The sequence below is a fragment of the Mycteria americana genome, chromosome 9, assembly GCF_035582795.1.
Source record: "Mycteria americana isolate JAX WOST 10 ecotype Jacksonville Zoo and Gardens chromosome 9, USCA_MyAme_1.0, whole genome shotgun sequence".
In the NCBI taxonomy this organism is placed as follows: Eukaryota; Metazoa; Chordata; class Aves; order Ciconiiformes; family Ciconiidae; genus Mycteria; species Mycteria americana.
The window spans coordinates 11703560-11721989 of NC_134373.1; the positions used below are offsets into that span (position 1 = coordinate 11703560).

General features: G+C 39.3%; 1 protein-coding gene across 2 annotated transcripts in view; it reads right to left on the reverse strand.

Moving 5' to 3' along the window:
- The window catches only part of HECW2 (HECT, C2 and WW domain containing E3 ubiquitin protein ligase 2), a 180468-nt gene extending 162417 nt beyond the window's left edge, over positions 1–18051 (reverse strand). Inside the window, exons 1-2 of one of the 2 annotated variants that reach the window (XM_075512477.1) lie at positions 17649–18051; positions 12698–12821 (exon numbers count right to left, since the gene is read on the reverse strand). The gene's annotated coding sequence lies outside the window, so the exon portion shown is untranslated. The remainder of the gene's footprint in view (positions 1–12697; positions 12822–17648) is intronic. The other variant, XM_075512476.1, reaches the window with a different exon arrangement.
- Between the last annotated feature and the right edge of the window lie 379 nt (positions 18052–18430).

Genomic DNA, 18430 nt, shown 5'->3' on the forward strand with positions numbered 1-18430 from the left:
ATTAAGACTAAATGCCTTGGAGACCAATCAAGTATTAAGGTCCAAACTTGCCTCTTTCAATTATAGCCAGTGATGTGAACTTCGCTACAGACTGAACATTTCAGATTAGAGTCAAGGAAGGAAGTGTGACCATGTACTTACAGGACCAGGAAAAAAAAAAATTACAGTAGGCTTTTGCCTACAGGGACCCATCAAAGCTGGAAAACATGGTTTTAAATATTGTATACTGGACTCGATACAGTGAAAAGCTAAGTGTATATATCAATTTATTTAAAATGTAAACACTGAGGAATTTTGTCAGAGTAACACAGAAATGGAACTGAATTGCAGAAAGGCTTAAGAAATCAAGTGGTACACAATGGCTTTGATATGACTGATTCTTGACAATATGAAATACTGTATTCTCCAACAGTGCCAGTATGAGAATCACAGTATGGGAAATCAGTCTCTTCTACTCAGTCTGCTTTTACATTAGCATTCAAACACACTACCTTGTATGACCAATATGTTGTGTCTACTTAAACAGGACCCATTTTCCTTGTTTTTGAAAGAGAAAATTATGCAATGCTGCTCATCCTAAAAATTACCACTTGAAATGAAGAAACATAAAACTAGAACAAAGAACAAACAAACAAAAACTGGTAATAATTGCATTGTTTAATTATTTTTAGCCTGTTAAATAAAGCTAACATGCCATTAACAGATGACAGACATAGGAACTCTTCAACAGACTACATAGTGATTTGACATGGCCATTACATTTGAATTTAATTAAAAGAAGTTGTTTAACTCTATGTCTCCTTACCATTTCCTCATAGTCCCCAACTGACAAGACCCACTTTCCCACTGTCCTTGCACTTACAAGGGTGCTGCTCCATACTGACTAACCTGTATGTATCCCATCTCCACAACTGTATGGGCTAAGCTTCAAGATGTGCACTACTACTGCATTCACAGAAATTAAAATCCATTTACAAGAAAATCCCACCAAATCACTAGAAGCATCCTATGACTGCTTTGGTTGCTTATAAGAAAAAACAAAGCAAGATTTTTCAGCGAAGACAATTTGCAATACAACAAAAATTCTCACCCACATCTACAGCAAATTTTTGCGTAAGTCATAACAGTACTGTAAGTGAACAGTCTTCATGAATTCAAGTGCAAAACTGCTAAATTATCCCTACTTACCTTTCCTTCCAAGCATAGTAGCTACTTATTTTTTGCTCTCAGCCAGTTAATGCCACACAGTTTTTCTCACATTTATTTTCCTTATTCTGCAACACCTCATAAAACAATTAATCGTAGTAAGTTATATAAAGCATTTTAAAGACTTATCTTAAAGAACCCAGAAGCAATTTAACAAGCTTTTGTTAAAGAACAACATTTACTGAATCACAACTCAGTGTATTTAATTGCCTAGAAAACATTGTGGAAAAAACCCAAATGTACATCTTAGTTCAACTAAAACTCAGCACAATGTGGGTCTACCTATGTCTTAACCCTGCAGTAGATCATGATGAGTCACTGTCTTCTGGAAAAGCAGCCAGAGCACCACCTGCAACTTGTCAGTAGGCTGAAATGTGATTAAGTTATCCAAAGCTTTTCTCTAGCAGGAAAGTCTCCCCTTACGCAGAATTACTGCATTAATGTATTGACATAAAACAGTATTTCCAAAGCAAGTATCATTTAGCCTCCACACTGAAACCAAAGCATAAAAAGAATAAAAGGTTCTCACCGCAACAGCAGTCAATTTGTTTTTCTGTTTTTAAGAGTAGCTTTGGAGAACCAATAGTTACACTGATTTCCAGTCAAGTTCTGCCTCTTCCTTTCCCCCAGTCCTTTCCCTCACTTTTGCATCAAGGGCTGGCCTTGAGCACAGCCATTACTTAAAGTTAAATACATCCCCATACCCCTAATCACATGCGCCACTGCGTGCTATCTAATGGGAGAAAACATCATGGGTGTCCAGTATGTGTGAACTGTTACTCATCTTCCTTGGTATTTTTCAAAACATCAGGCTATTGAATTATCCTCTTGAAACTGCACAGAGGAGAACATAGTAACAGTCATGCAACTGGAGATACAATAATTATTAAATATTAGATATATTTCCTGTACCCTTCAATATTCTTACTTTGAGAACAATATCAATTCCAGAACTGTACAGCTACCCATATATTCTGTAATCAGCAAAAACCAAGAGTTGTCTGTCCTGTTATCTGCCCTGTGAATAGCCAACGGCAAAAAAAAAAAAAAAAAAAAAAAGCATGCTGAATGATCCAGTATCAGTCTTATGAAAAATTAGTAAGCACAAAGCAACCAGCCAAAGACAGAAAAGACGGGAACTAAAATATGCTAGCAGCAGAATTATGTAAATCCTTCTCCCTTTAACAACAAATACAATGGTAAACTCAGTCTGCAAACAAAGAAAGGAAACTGCAGGTATCTTTTGCAGATCCTATTGTCTCTGAGAATATTCTCTCTCAGGTACCTGATCAATTTACTAGTAGTAAGTTTATCTTACTAGTTAAACTCAGAGCTGTTCTTTTCAATGTGCGTTTAGTTTCAAAGATTGGTGCTGCTATCTGAAGTCTGAAAAAGGACTTGTATGTTCAAAAGCCTGTTTATTCCCCCCCACAGTCATACCAGTTCACTCAGTATAAGCTGTATCTTCCACCTCTGATTCCCCCCAAATCTTGCCACATTTGTGCACCACTCTGAGCCATTTCCAAGTACTACTGTCATGGAATATATCTGGGTTTGGCTCCCACAATATTTTATGACAAGCATGAATTAATTCTGCTTTCTTAAAGCTTGTTCCATGATGGTTTTGCTAGATCCCTCCTAGATTTTACATTATCTGAAACAATGAAAAAAAAACCAAAACCTAAATATGTTCAGTTTCTCTGTATTTTTCACGATTCTCTATGTATTTGTCATATCCTTCTCACTGGCCTTTTTTTACAAGATAAAAAAAAATATATACTCAGCTTAGTCTTATTAAAGCTATATGATACTTTTTAATATCTTTTGTCTAGGTCTACTATATTCTTCTTTAGTCATTCTGAAATTCCCACAGATTTAGACAGTACATTTAAAAAATACTTTTGTGATTTTAACCTTCTATATGAAGTATAAAATCTCCTGGACTCCATACTAGGAGAATAAGCTATCCAAGTCTCTATTTTTCTGATACTGATGTTCTTCAGCTGCTAAAAGAAGAACAAAACTTGTTACCCCTCCTGTTTAATGAATACAGGAAGAACAGGGTAAGACTCTGTAATTTAGGGGGCTGGTACTGTTAAGAGTTTCAAGATAATGTTATCTCAGAGGCTCCTTCTGAACAACAAAAGCTGACAAACTTTCCATCCACTTACCAAAATAATGGCAGTTTCCACTTCTTAAGAAGTTAAACAATAAATCATACAATTTTTTTTCTTAAACAAGTTAGCTTGCACTCCAGGATTTTAAAGAAAACAAATGAAGATGTACAGATTCATTAAGGCTTGCAACAAACTTAATTTTGCTTAAATTTCTACCATTTTCAATAAGCCTGATGCTTTTATGTGCTATTCTTCAATCTTCATGATCCAGTCCATTTTGTTGAACTACATTTTCAAAATTCTCTTCCTCCCATTCATTTTATTTCCCAGATCCCAAATATATTGCAAACACACCCCTACCCCATCAGCTAGCTCTTCCAACATCAGCAACAGAAGCAAAGTTGAGTCATACAGCAGGCTCCCTGTACTGCACAAGTTTCATGTCAAGGCCCTGTTCCTGTTCTTCATGACCACTGATGTGCTAGGAGAAAGCTACTTTAGAGATCCTTCTATCTGTAATCTGTCAAGATCTCCGCTCTCAGCTGGACACTTACAGCTCTCAAAGGGAAGGATGAAAAGCAGAAAAGCCACTTTAGAAGGTGGAATTTTACTGTATCAAACCACAGCAAGTCCATCTTGGATCACCTTCAGTGCAATGTAATGCAACTTATCTCTTGGTGGTTTTTGTTTTTCGTTTGCAGTTTTTTGGTGGGTTTGGGGTTTTTTTTTGGTTTTTGTTTGTTTGTTTTTAAAAAGATGCTTATGGCGTTTAAAAGAACCCTTTTACTTAGCATTTGGAAAGCACAAGGAGCATGCGCATGGGCAACTATGGTATTTCATTTGTTACCCAGGTGATGGGTAGACACTTCCAATGTGGATCAGTGATTTCCCTAAAAATGCTACTGACTGCCTGTACTTGTATGAGCTTATTTTAACTGTAAAGACAATCCAGAGTCATTTCTTCCTCACAGATCAATAGTGGAGAAGAAAGAACATGCGAAGAAAATAGTAGTGGTAACTATATCAGAAACAGCAGTCAGGTGGGTTTAATAAAACTGTTTGGCAGCTACTTTTATGACAGTAGGGGGGAAAAAAAAACCAAACAGAAACTAAACACAATCCATAATAATGGTACCAGGAAATACACCCAGTTACTGCATCAATGCTAGTGTCCTGGCATTTCCTTCTTTTATTTAATCCTTCTTTCACTTTGTGTATCTTACATTGCATGCTGAAATGCACTGCATTTATGTAAGTTAACTTTCCTTCCATCTTAGTACGCTTTTACAGTCATATACTGCTGGTTTGTACAACTAGTGATGGATACACATCCAACACATAACTTATGCAATTCCCAGAGTCTTTTCCAGAAAAAATAATTATGGCTAAATATTTAATTGCATTTTCATATGCATATTTTTTCTCTTCCTCTTTCCATAGAGCCGAGCTTTCTTCTCAATGTGTTAATAACTGTGAAAATAAGCTGTTAATTAGCAACCGAGTACAACTGTAGAGCAACACAGCATTAAGTATCACGCAACACCAAATATTTACAATGGAATTGTGACTTGTGCCTTTGATTTTGCAAAAGTGGTTCATCTCCCATGAAACTGCTTGTTTGCCTCCACAGATTTCCAAAAGAAAGGGTATTCTAATTTTACTAACTGATCTTGTTATGAATTATATACCTGGTATGTTATTTTGCAGGGCAAAACATAGCTGCAGCTCAGCAGGCATTACCCAATGCTACATTCTCATCAAGTACAACAGAAATTCAAAAGCATGGCCTACAATTTTGTGCCTCAAATGTGACAACCGCAGTCAAAGCGCAACGTATGACTTCAGGCAGACCGAAAGAACAGAGGACACCGATAGAAGTTAATGACTGGAAATCCTTATACAGATGCTTTTTAAATTCTTTGCTGCGAGCAACCAACTCCAACAAGACCATTAGATAGGAAAGCCAAAAGGATCAAAATTCAGAATTTTAGACACAAACACATTTCAGTAGGATCAGTTACGACAGTGAAGTTAGCCTATGTAGAGTTTCTAAGTGTTGATGCTAATCGTAATATTCAAAGCTAACAAAGCAAATGAGAGTACAAAAGGTTTCTGGACCTTGTAAGTGCCAGAGGAATTATTTTTTCCAGTAATTCAAACAAATATAATTGCCTGTGTCAAGGAGTTCCAAGAGCAGATGCAATTAAAGCACCACTGTCCTAAAAGAAACAGAAAAGGGTTTTCATTATTCAGGAATCTTAGAAGCACCACCAACACGCAGCAACTAATTCTGCAACACTTATATCTGCATAAGTACATATAAATCACAGTTACTTATTACTCACACTCCTGGCTTCTGATAAAATTACTTTTCAAAACCAAATAAAGTATCATGGATCACTGGTGCTTCAAAATTACTGTATGCAGAAAACATTGTAAAAATGTTACAAATTTGTTCTCAGCTCAGAAATGGCTCTAACAATTTCATGATTTTGCTAAAAAAATCTTAACCTAAAATTAGTATTCTGTGTGTGGGCATACCACCGTATTTTTAATTTTTTGAAGAGACTAAAAAAAATTCTGTGTACTAACCTTAATCTTTTATGGCTAAGTTCTATGAAAAAAAAACAGTAAAAGTCACTCCAACTGATAAAAAACATATGCATACCTGCAGCAAATGAGTTTGCAGATTGATCCCAATCGCTCCTTGTTCCATTTGCCTTGTTGCATATTTTGGAAGACAGTATTCCTCTCTTCCATTAAAGAAGAGAAGAAAAAATCTCAAGTGAATGTTCCTCCTTATTGCCAATGCACCAGAGCTGTTGGAGGTGAAAGCAAAAGCTAGTATGTGCCACCTTTTCCTGACACATCAGAGAAAATTTGACCTCAAGGACTTTCAGTCTCTCAGCTGCAGGACCTTTAAGAAAAGTTAGAGCACTGGCAGAGTTCAGCAACTGATAAAAAAGGTGACCCAAGGCACCTGCTACAGACCAGGTAGAAGGGAGAGGGAGCTGAATCCTAATGACATCCCCTATTTTCTGGGCACAGCCCTCCTTTCAATTCCCATTTTGCCAGTCCCGTGGTTGGCCAGCATGGCTGTCTCCAGAGCTGTCCCCAACAGCTAGAATATGTCCTTCTAAAAAAACATTTTTTCTATTACCCTATGCAAGGGTAATCAAACTTCACCTCACTCTCCAGGCTCCCAACCTTACTAAACCAGAAAGGACAAGAAAGAAAAGGATGAGCAAGACTATGAGAATGAATGTGTACGCAGAGAACTGCATAAGTCCAAAATTACTGGAGGTCTGGGGAGGGATGAGAATGGCAAGAGAACTGCAGAGATGCCTGAAGACAAAACTAATAGAGGGAGAGAGAAAAAAATTGGTGAAGGAAGGAAATCAGAAGAGAAAGTGCTTTGGGACATATAGGATGAGAAGACAGGAAAACTTCAAAGAAAGGAATCAAAAGAATTATTTAAAGATAATGGATACATGACATTTCAGAATATATATTCTTAAAAGTCAAATTGTTCTTGTTCTGTGGTTAAATTGATTAAAATTCTGTGGCTTTGTAATTAAAAAGCCACATTAAACACATGCTAACAATAATTAGGGGGAAAAGAATTTCACTATCTGATTAGTACATAAAATCACTTGGACTCTTAAAAATAAGCAAGCTGAATTTAAAATAATCAATTCCATAATGGTTGAGCTATCGCTCAAGAATTGGAGGGTAAGCCAGGCATAATTCTTTATAGAGTATTATTTCCATGAAGGTATGATACGTATGAAGCTTGATAGTGTTTTGGGGATGCATTATTTTCCTCTCCTAAGTTTCAACAGCAAATAGGAGGATGTATGCTCTAGTCTTCGGGTTTTATACCACCACCAAGACCAGTATTACAGTGTTTGTAAATCAAAAGCAATAGTGAAGTCCTTAACAGATTTAATGGAGGTTGTCACATTTAAGAAACAAAAGCACTGTTTAGGGTAGCATTTTTTATTACATGCTTTTTGAAAGCAATATAAGGGTGGCAAGAGGAAGCTTTTCACATTGAGACATCACTTGTCATGAAAGGCCTTTCTCAAAACCAGAAGTCTGGAAGCATTTGTAGAAGTTCAGATTTCACTGATCTGATTTGGAAGACTGTACTATAGCTGAATCCTTACAACCAAGAGCATTTTATCCCCAGTTCTTTCAGCGCTAATCCTGGGCTTTGCTAACTGCATTGTGCCAGAATGGCACACCTATGGGATAGTTCACAGTCTGACTCATTCTTTCCACCACAAATGCCTATACAAAAATTTTTCCTGCACGGTCCAAGAGGAACAGTGCTATAAACACTTGTAACTCTTTATTCTTTGGGTCCTTTCCATGTATGAATAATGGATAAATACTTAAATCTACTCTATATTTCTGTCCAAAAAAAAAAAAAGCAGACAGTTTGCACTCTTACACGTTCAGCTCCTGCTAACTGTAAAACAGCTGATATTCTGTTCACCTCAGTAAGATTTCTAGCCATGCTATTTAATACAAACTATAGATAAGTAAAATATCACCTGCAGATGAATATGTGGCTATAGCACCTAACTACACCTTGGAATATTCATACTCTAGAGATCACGTATGGACTATTTTTAATTTCAGGTAACTAACAACAAGAAGAACTGAACTTTTAAGTGAAGAGCTACAAAAATGCGAAGTATGATTACCTACATTTACATTTTAATGAACTAAAATGCCTTTAATCAAGTTCAGTTAGACTGAACTATCTAAGGTTTTACAAAGATGAGAGAGCATGTGCAGTAATACAGAAACCCAGTGAGTAACTTGGAAAGTAGAATATTCATACGAGAAAACTTTTTCCCCATATACAGGAAATGTGAATGTATCATGCAATACTTTGCTATTTTTCTGTAGTAAACTACATTTCACCAAATTTTTAAACTAGTTTCTTAGTACATTGCACAGATCAAAGGAAAAACTGATCAGATACAACAATCAAAGCAGATTACACTCTGTTAATCCACTTAACAATTTAAACTGTACTTGGCCTGATTTAAGAAGTGTAAATCACAGTAGCCCAATTAAGTGTTATGCCCATTTACATTAGCTGGAATCAGGCCTACAAGTGTTTCCTTTTTCAGTAAACCTCAGTAAATTTGAAAACATTCAAAAAATAACAATAGTATTACACACAAGACCAGCTTCCTATATTCAAATCATTAAGTACAGAACTCAGTTGAGAAGACTCATTTTTCTCCACAGGAGGCAAAACTTCCCTTAATTTCTTCTCCCTTAGAAGACACAATTTCTAGCTTCAACAATCCGCACTGGACTTAGGTTGTCAATCTGAAAGTAACAGATTTCATTACCGGTTTCCCAAGAGGTAATGAATGAGGTTTACATTTAAAATGTATTTTGGATAGAGGAGGAACAAAAGGATAAGCCATCCATGACAGCAAAAAGGCACACGATCAGAATCTGTTGTGATAATGTATGCATCCTAATCGTCCTGCCCCCGCTGCTGTCCAGACTGCAGGGGCAGGGAGGGACTTCGCAACCACTTCTGTACTAACAAGGAATGATTATGATATTGATTTTTCGTGGGGCTACTTACATGAGTAAACATTAATCAATTTATGTTAGGGTTGCGAACTAAGATCAAAATAATTATTTGACAAATAAGGCTTGCTTGCAGCTGACTTACTGCCTACATCACAAATCATGAAGCATATTCAGTAGAAAGCCAAATCCTTTACTCTTTCAATACTGCTTTTTGTTTTCCAAATGACACACAATCAGCTAAGACACTAAGTCATCATGTTTTTCCTTTGGAAATGAAGTTCGGCTATATGACTTGTTCCAGGCTTCTCTTATTTCTGAGACATTAGGAAGATTGAACTCCTTGTCATCCATACTTATGAAGATTGTTTCTATTCTGTTTAAAAACATTTCATATGTGGTTAATCAATGCATATTTTAGTTAACAAAGTCTTTGTTTAATATACAGATAGCCAACACTATCTTCTGCATTAATAAAGGGATATCATTAATTTAAAAATCACAGTAATCTGTCAGAAAAGTTTCCATATATTAGAGCCTTACCAAAAAAAATGAAATTACACAGAAGAAAGATTTGAAGAAAAGTATTTCTATTTTTCCATAGAATCATTAAGGTTGGAAAAGACCTCTAGACCTAGATCATCTAGTCCAACCATCACCCAACACCTCCATGTCTACTAAACCATGTCCCGAAGTGCCACATCTACACGTTTTTCAGACTCCTCCAGGGATGGTGACTCCACCACCACTCTGGGCAGCCTGTTCCAATGCTTGACCACCCTTTCAGTAAAGAAATTTTTCCTAATATCCAAATTAAGTACTTGAGAGTTTGTCAGATCCAGACAAAATCCAGATTGAGTACTCGAGGTTTTGCCAATGCTTGTGTTTTGTGCCCCCACAGCAGTCTCTTGTTTGTTTGGCTGGATTTTTATCAAAGCATTGGAAAGAAAAGCACTAACATGGTGACAATAACAACACAAACCTTGGAAAGGAGACACAGTGACATGCACAAGACCTAAGGCTTACATTTTCTTCTATGAACAGATACAAAATGGACTGTGTCACTTAAAGACAGCAGTGTTGGGATGCTCAATTTACAGCAAGAAAAAAAAGCCGAGAGATTAAAACAAAGGCTTCTTTCATGCCAACACATGGTAGTTCTCCCATTAAAATAAAAAGAAGAATTAAATATGTGCATTAGTCCTCCTTATATTGACTTTATTTACCCCACCCACTTATAGTCAAGAAATGTAATAGAAATAAACTTATCTACAGAAGCAAGAAACAAAACTTGTTAGCTTTTTTTTCCCCTTAATAAAGGGCTGTCTCCGTACAGCTAACTGACAACTGATGAAGCTTACGCCAAGAGGTGTTGAACACACTTCTTGTATCTATAGCACCTCAAACTCTTTACAAACCAAGATAAGCATAGGCAAGCTTTAAAAACCTCCTGACTTCATGTTCTTAGAGTACCTTGGCAGTTAATTGTTTCAGTTAGTGATTTATCCTATCATGATGAGGGAAATATGTCTTAAGTTCAACATAAGTCAAAACCAGACTTCTTTGTAGTATATCTAAGACAAAGCCTTTTACCTGTTAACTTACCTCAGCTAGAAATCCATTACTTAAGTCTATGCCTTTGCATACAGTCAGTATCAATATCAGTATTAAGAGGAAATGAAACAGCTTAACATAAAAGCAAAGATTTCTTCCAAAACAGTGAGTCAGTTTTTAAAAGACACAGGATCTCATTGGAAATTAGTATTTTCAAGACTACAAGGCAAAATTAACACAACACCCACCTCAATACAGTAAACAAACAAAAAACACCCACCCAAAATCAATTAATGAAAATAAGGGTAAAATTTTAAACCAGCAATTAGTCCACCTCTTAGAATGTTGAGTCTGCCAATTTGACTTTATTTGCCTATTTATTATAAAGGTATGCATAAATCAACTCTAGAAAATTATTCCATAATTTGCAATATTCAGTATGTTTCACACAATGCCTAAGGAAGAAAAAAAACCCTCCCCCTCTCAAAAAAAAAGCCTACATCTTTGGTATCAGGAACAAAAACACATCTAAACTGTTCAGTGTAACTAAATGTGTGACACTGAAACTAAGGCAAGAAGGGGAAATTGTAGAAATTCTGTGGAACATTAAGGAGCGTGACAATTTACAACTGCTGAGCAGCAGCACCACGGTGTTTATCATAGGTCTCTACATTAACCAACAGTTTCATAATGAAAAATATCAACCTGTCACACTTAACAGCCCAACATAACACATAGTTATCCAAGTTCAGAGCAAGTTCATAATACACACTTACTCAAGTTAATAGAATGTGTTTATAAACATTGAGCTAGGTCTAAGTTATATTTTGCTGGAAGCTATTTCATTCTAAGAAAGTCAAAACATCTTTTAGGAAATGAAACAGAGAAGTGGTGTCATATCTACATACTCGGAGATTATTAGGTGAACATTTGAGACAAAAACACCATGTAAGACATCCATGAACTCTGATGTTTATTCTAGTTCTGCTACTTTGCTACACATGCTTACAAAACCCTAACAGCATTTTGGGAAGATCTGGACATTGCTCAACATGGCATTATTCAAAATATAAGAAACTAGTTGTTATATGAAATAATGTGTGTGTGTGTGTTTTTTTTTTACACAGACACACAAATATGAAACAACAATATACAATGAACTTTCTTAAGTGTTGCTTTCTCATAAACGTCAGTGGCTTCTTGTTTTTCTCTACGTAAACAGCACGCAGTTGGAGCTTTTTCTTATCCAAAAACATGCAGCAGCATCTTTATGGCTACATCTGCACTCATATGCAGAACAGGGCAGGAAACATGCTGAAGCCATACAGTACAGCACACACATGCAAAATGCTCTTCTCTCACAAAATGGGGCTGTCTTATCCATAGTTCATTTTGGGATAGTCCCTGGTCCATGGCTTTCCCTGAGCTGTGCTTTGTTTGGGCTGCTGACACTGGCTAAAAGCATGCCAAGAAGCCCACTAACAATTAAACAGTGCCACAACCCTGGGATAGCATTCAAGTTCAGGCTCTAAGCCCACTCAGACAGTGGGTACAGCCATAGACTTACTGACCCCAGTGAAAGTTTTGCAAGTCTCAGAGAGCCCACCATTCGTAATTTTCCTATTTTCCTATGCAATACAAATATTTTGGAAATTATTTTCTTGACAACAATATTTATGTTCATGAAGACAGCGTAGACATTTTTATTAGAGCAATAAATCAAGAAGCATAAATCATGCTTTTTATGTAGCTACGCCTACATTTTAAAGAGATGATAAGTTTACAATCTCTAATCTTTATTTCTAGTGGGAGAAATAACTCTTTTATCAAACTACCAGCTCGAAACAGATTCAAATCTGTAATCTAGCAGAAGAATAACAAGATCAACCAAGCAGATTAGCTGTTTTTAAAATGCTTCTTAAATAAAGACAATACACAGTTTAACAAGCACACCTTTTGAAGCTGGAACATTGTAGCCTAGCACTATGAAGCTCACATGCTCTTGAGAGTGTGAAGTTAAGGAATCACACAAAGGTGTGCATATGCCTTTTTGTGACAATCAGGATCCAAAGGGAGTTGCTGGGTTTGTAATTTTTTATTGCAATTTTGCCAATACTCAGCATCTGTAATATCCAATTTAGTGAAGCCCTTGATATGGGGCACCTAGTGAATGATCACTTTTGAGCATTCTTTCAGCAGGATCCTCACAGACCTCGCTGCTTCCCACCAGGCTGCGGCTGATCCACTCCACTCACCGTAAGCTGCTGTGACTTCAGCTGTCACATTCATTCCTGGCAAACTCTTCTTTCTTACTGTGGTTACTCTATCCGACAAGGATCAGTCAATGTTTTCTTTTTTTAAAGATGCTGCTGGTCATTCCTGGAAGAAAATGAATTTTACTGTTGCGTGCTTTGGGCTCATCTAATTACAATACTAGCCTTCAGGGAATTTTTAAACTAATGACATTGTATTTGTCAAGCGCAGAAACTTTTAATCTGATTTTTCAAGTGGATCCTAGCCAATGGATCCTGGCCACCATAGCACTTAACAAAACACATTTGACTGTCCTTCATGCAATATTTAGGTGGGCTTATTATCAAAATGTTAATTTTTGTTACCTAATATCTTTCTCTCGTGGTCAATAAAAGGCATATAGGCATACTGACAATGTTATTAAAGCTTTTATGACTAAAAGTCCACAAGTCAAATTATATGTCTGTATACACAGCTTCACAAATGAACAGAGGCACACACCTTAAGAAATCTGAACCAAAATGCTATCTGAACAACTCCCCAGTTTGTCTGCTGATCTCATGATTTGTTGTACGCCAGCATCAAGAAACACCAGCTTGACAGTAATTTTTTTTATTACAGTAAATTTTTTTTATTTCAACATCCTATTCTTTTTTTTTCAAGTTTTTTTTTCATTTTCAGTGCTAATACAAAGAACAAAACCCCAAACTATTAATTACGTTGCAGTGACTCCTTAATTGCAATGACTCCTTAACCCCCCCAAAAACAAACAGCTCAGGTGACCCATCAATCATTCACTTTTGGGTACTTCCTTAATTCTAAAGGACAAATAGTGCACTATTTCAACCTTTAAGTTTTGCTTGACTGTACTAATTGGGTCTTTTGGACAAATAATGCTGGATTCACATTTCAATTTCAAATTCATTTCAATTATTACTGCTCCTCCAGAACACACACAAGCTGCAACTGTGCCACGTAGAAAGGCTGATGACTAGACTTCAAAGAAAAGATCCTCTTTCAAAATTTTCTTTTCATCTTTCAAAACTATCTTTCAAACGTAATTATTACCTATTTTTTTCAAAACTGCATACTTCAGGGCAAATTTACTAAACAAATTATGAAATACAAGCATTATTGTCCATTAAGCAACTGATATCAGCATAGCAGTCTTCCCCCATCATTAAAAAACTGCACAGTTGTGACACAAAACTATGTAAATGTAACATAACACAAAATACTGGCACCATCAAGATAGTAGTCATAACTGCCTACATCCAAACCAGGTTTCACCTCAGTCACTTTTAATTTTCTCCCAAGTACTACAGGGTATCATGAGAAGAAGGAATAGCTCTTCACAAATAAGGCAGAGAGATATGAAGGCTATCACTAGCCATTTGCCTCGAAATCTAAATTCATACATCCTGTCAGCAGAACTCGGAAACCTAACACCGACATTATCAAAACAAATAGGATTCCTAGGTGTTAGAAGGGATGACTGGAACATGTACACTTGCAATGTGAGTGACTACATCTCGAACTAACAGTCCAGAGCTTGCACTTCCAATGAGAATTCACAATCTGACTGCAGTCTTTTAACATGATAAAACTCATAAGTTTTATCAAGACGCTTGGAAGAGAGCATGCAACTACTGTGCTACTTTCACCAAGTATGCAATCAATCTTAAGAAAAGACACAGGTTTCAAGCACTTACGTCTACATTTCTGCAAAAAATACTTTAAAAAAAATTAAAAAGTGTTACTTGAACTCTTCTACAAGTACTACAGTATTTTAGGATCACATCCTACTTGGCATCTCATCCCATGAAGAGGTGCCCTTGTAACATGTGTCCATGCTACACAAAGCTTTATCACCATTGTCAATCTTACTGCCAGAAAAACGGGCATTTTCAACCTTTTCTTCAATATCACCGATATTCCAACTGATCACAAAGAAGCTGCTGTGAAGGAACATCACAGAGGCCCTGTATAACTGTCTATATAAACTCTGCACAGTTTACTTCAATTTCAATGGAAATTACATGGAACTTTTCTTAGATACTAAACTCAAATATCAAAATAATTTGTAACAATAATAGTTAATCCCATTCTCATCTTGCAAAGGGCCCTGATATGATTAGATAAACACCTCATATACCACCATTAGCTTCAAAGTGCCAAAACACAGGCTTACAAGGTTGCAAGAGTACATCTCCTTTCCTTTTAGGCTGGAGGACTTCTATGTAAGACATTCAATTCAGTTCCATCTGTTGGGCAATGAAATTAATACTCTTCCTACTGGTGAGTAAGTAACTTCATTCCAGCCTGTCCCCCTTTGTAATATAACCAAAAGATCAGCAACGGATGATGTGAAGACAAAGGCTATGACCATGCCATGCATGATGACAGAAGGATCAAACAAAATTAGGCTCAGCTACTCAGAGCATCCCATAGTATGAAAGGCAGCATTGTTGGATATGGTCTCAAACAAGGGGTTTTGAACACGCTACTTAATTTTAAGCACGTATTTACATATCATTGTCAATGATTAAGTAACATTACCCAAATAGGTGTTTTGTCACCATCTCCCGTGCATCAGTACACAGTAGCCAATGGAGTAAATGCAATAGCCTAAGCATTCTCTTTGTGTCTGACTAGAGGAGAGCTTTTGAAAAAAACAAAATGCTGAGTTGGATTAAAAAAGAAAAAATGAAAAAGGAATTACACTTAATTATTCAATAATGTAATCTGCAGATTGAGTCCCATATGCAGAAAGCCCCCTTATTTTGCAGCACACTGGAGCTTTAGCTGCAGTTTGAAGAATGTTGGCACGTAAAGGGGAAAAAAAAAAAAGTTAAATTTTTTTCAGTTAGGCATTACTATTTAATCTTATAAAGGGAGCAACACAAAATTCATTCCATTTCTTCTCAGGAAATCTGACAAAACAGTATATTGTTTCTGGCTGGCAGCCACTGTACTATCACAGGGCTTCTTAAAGGCGTAACATTGTGAATTCTACCAGGTTTGAAAAAGCACTGGAAGTGTACAACAAATAGAAATGCCCATTAGCTAAATTGACTTTAAAAATAAATAGCAAGATAGTAAATAGGTCTTTAAGGAAGGCAGAGGGTCCTTGTGGAGGCTGGCAAATGCTCCAAGCCAAACCAATTCCATAGTGCCAACAAGACTGAAAGATACGCCACGAGTTTGCACAGGCACCACCAGAAGGCTGTTTATAAAGACAGATGAATGGAAGGAAGGCTTTTCAACTACAATTCTGCGAAGTTAACTACTACTAAGCATAACTTTAAAAATGGTCTCCAGTCAACCATATGAGCTCCATGCAATCTCAGAGCTCCTTTTAAGGTGGTATGTATAAATCCCAGCATAAGATATAAATAAGGATAGAAAGACAGATACACTCACGCCGACTGCTGTCTAACATCCACTGTGGTATCTCCAGCTGACATGAAAGCATCCACATTTTTGGAAATTTAGAGCCTGAACAGCTGCGGTGATTGAAAGGCAGCATTAGGTTTGTCCCTTTCATATGCTAATAATGACATCATACCTTACAGCCGATGTTGCAACCACACGCTATCATCTTATAAGGAAAATTTTTCCAAAGGAGTCTAAGAACTGGGCAAACTGCTCACCTGCATATAGGAAGAAGTTTTCTTCATCCATCCATGACACAGATTTCTTTCTGTTCCTTAGTGCTGTGAATAATTACTACCGATATATTTATAATGGCTTGACTCACTTTTTTAAAAAAAGTAAAAAAATAATATAATTGTTGGGGGAAGAAGAAAAAAAAAATCTACAGAAGTAGTTTTTGAGTACACAGGAAGCAGCCCTGGGCATTTATGAAGTGAAGCAAGGTAAGGCCCCTGCCAGGATTTCAGGTACAGAAGGGATTCGGGGCTGAATCTCTTACAAACATTCCAATGCAATGTAGTGTAGAGCAAAGACTCCCTCACACAGCATCCCAGAAAAGAAAAGGAAAAAAAAAATTGTTATAAATGCTGTCTCCATGCTCCTGATGTATATCCAGCAACAAAATAAGAGATAATAAATTATGTAACTATTACTGTCTACATACACCACACTCGCTGTATTTTGACATCATACAGCCCAAAAAAGACTTTTTTTTTTTTTTTTTTTTTTTTCAAAAATAACCTCATGGTTTGTAGTGACGTGCACAGAAAAGGTTAAGAGAAAAAAACCAAGCGTACTAAGAAAAAAAAGAGATCTCCACATCAACAAACAATCCACAGAATGGTGAGAACGAATATAAGCCTATTTCCCCCCCCACTGTCATTGTGCTGTATTTCGTGCAAACAAGAATAGAAACACACATGAAACCCCGCTGTTTTGAAAACAACATGCTTGAAATCCGCAGTGATCTTTCTTCCCCACCGCTATAAAATACCCCTTCCGATATAAAATCTGGAGAACAGCCTTATACGTAAATAAATAACTATACTAAACGGCGAGGAAAAAAAAGAGGGGAGGAAATAACCGCGGCGCACAAAGTGCTGAATGCATTCTCCGGGCAGGAAACGAGTTATAATTAAACGGCCCAAAAGCGATTAACATAAAGCCAAAGGGAACCCTGCGGGGCTCCGCGGCAGCCCGCCGCCCGAGCCTCTCGCATGACAGGGCGGGCGAGGCGGGCGCTGGAGCGAGGGAGCGGAGCCCGGCGTGGGGGCAGCGGGCGCCCCGGTCCGCACGGCGCCGGGCCCGCCCCGAGCCCCGGGGGTACCGCGGGCGGGGGCCGGGGGGCCGCACCTGCCGCGGCACCGGTGCCGCTCGCGGAAAGCCCCGCGCCGGCCCCGCCGCGGCCCGGTCCCCCCAGGGTGCCGCCGCCCCCAGCTGCCTCTCGGGCTCAGCCACGTCCCTCGCCCCCGCGGGCGGCTCCCGCCGGCACCGGGCGGCACCGCGGCGCCCACTCACCTCGCAGAGGCGCGCACTGCGGCTCCGCGCCCCGCGGCGGGCTCCGGGGGAGGGCGGCACCCGCACCGCGCCGTGCCGCTGCGGAGCCAGGCGGCGGCCGGAGTCACCCCGTCCTTGCGGCAGGCGGCTCCCGCCGGTGGCGGCGGCGGCCCCTCCGCGCCCACGGCGGGGCGAGCGCCTCCCCGCGCAGGGGCGCCCGCGCCGCCCCCCGCCCCCGCGCCGCCTCAGCGGCGGGGCTGGGCCCCCCGCCCCTTCGCCGGCCTCCGCCTCCGCGCCGGCATCTTCCCTTCAGTCACCGACAGGCACGGTAGTACGCGGGTGTGGGTGGGCGGCCGGGCCGGGGCCGGGGCCGAGGCCGCAGCCCCGCGGGCCTGGGCGGCGCCGGGGGCGGGTAGCTCTCCGCGGGCAGCCGCTAACAAAGCCGCCCGCCCCCCCCCCGGCGGAAGCAAGGCAGGGGGATGCGGCCGCCCCGCGCCCCGCCGGCGGAGGGGGCTGCGGGGATCCCGCCCGTCCCGCGCCAGGCCGCGGCTCGGCGGCCGCCCGGGCCCCGCGCCGGAGCGGGCTGCGGCGCCCAGCGCGCTGCGGGCGATGCCAGTCCCCGCCGAGACCCGCCCGGCGAGCCCCGGCCCCCGCACCCAAAATAGGTAAATCCGGTCGGGCTGGTGAGGAGCCTTCCCCGTGCGGATCCGGGGGGAGATGGTCCTGCAGCTGCTACGTTTTAACCGCTATTTGTGAGAAAGCACCGCTGAAATGGTGCTTTGCAATGCCCATTTCTTTTTTTA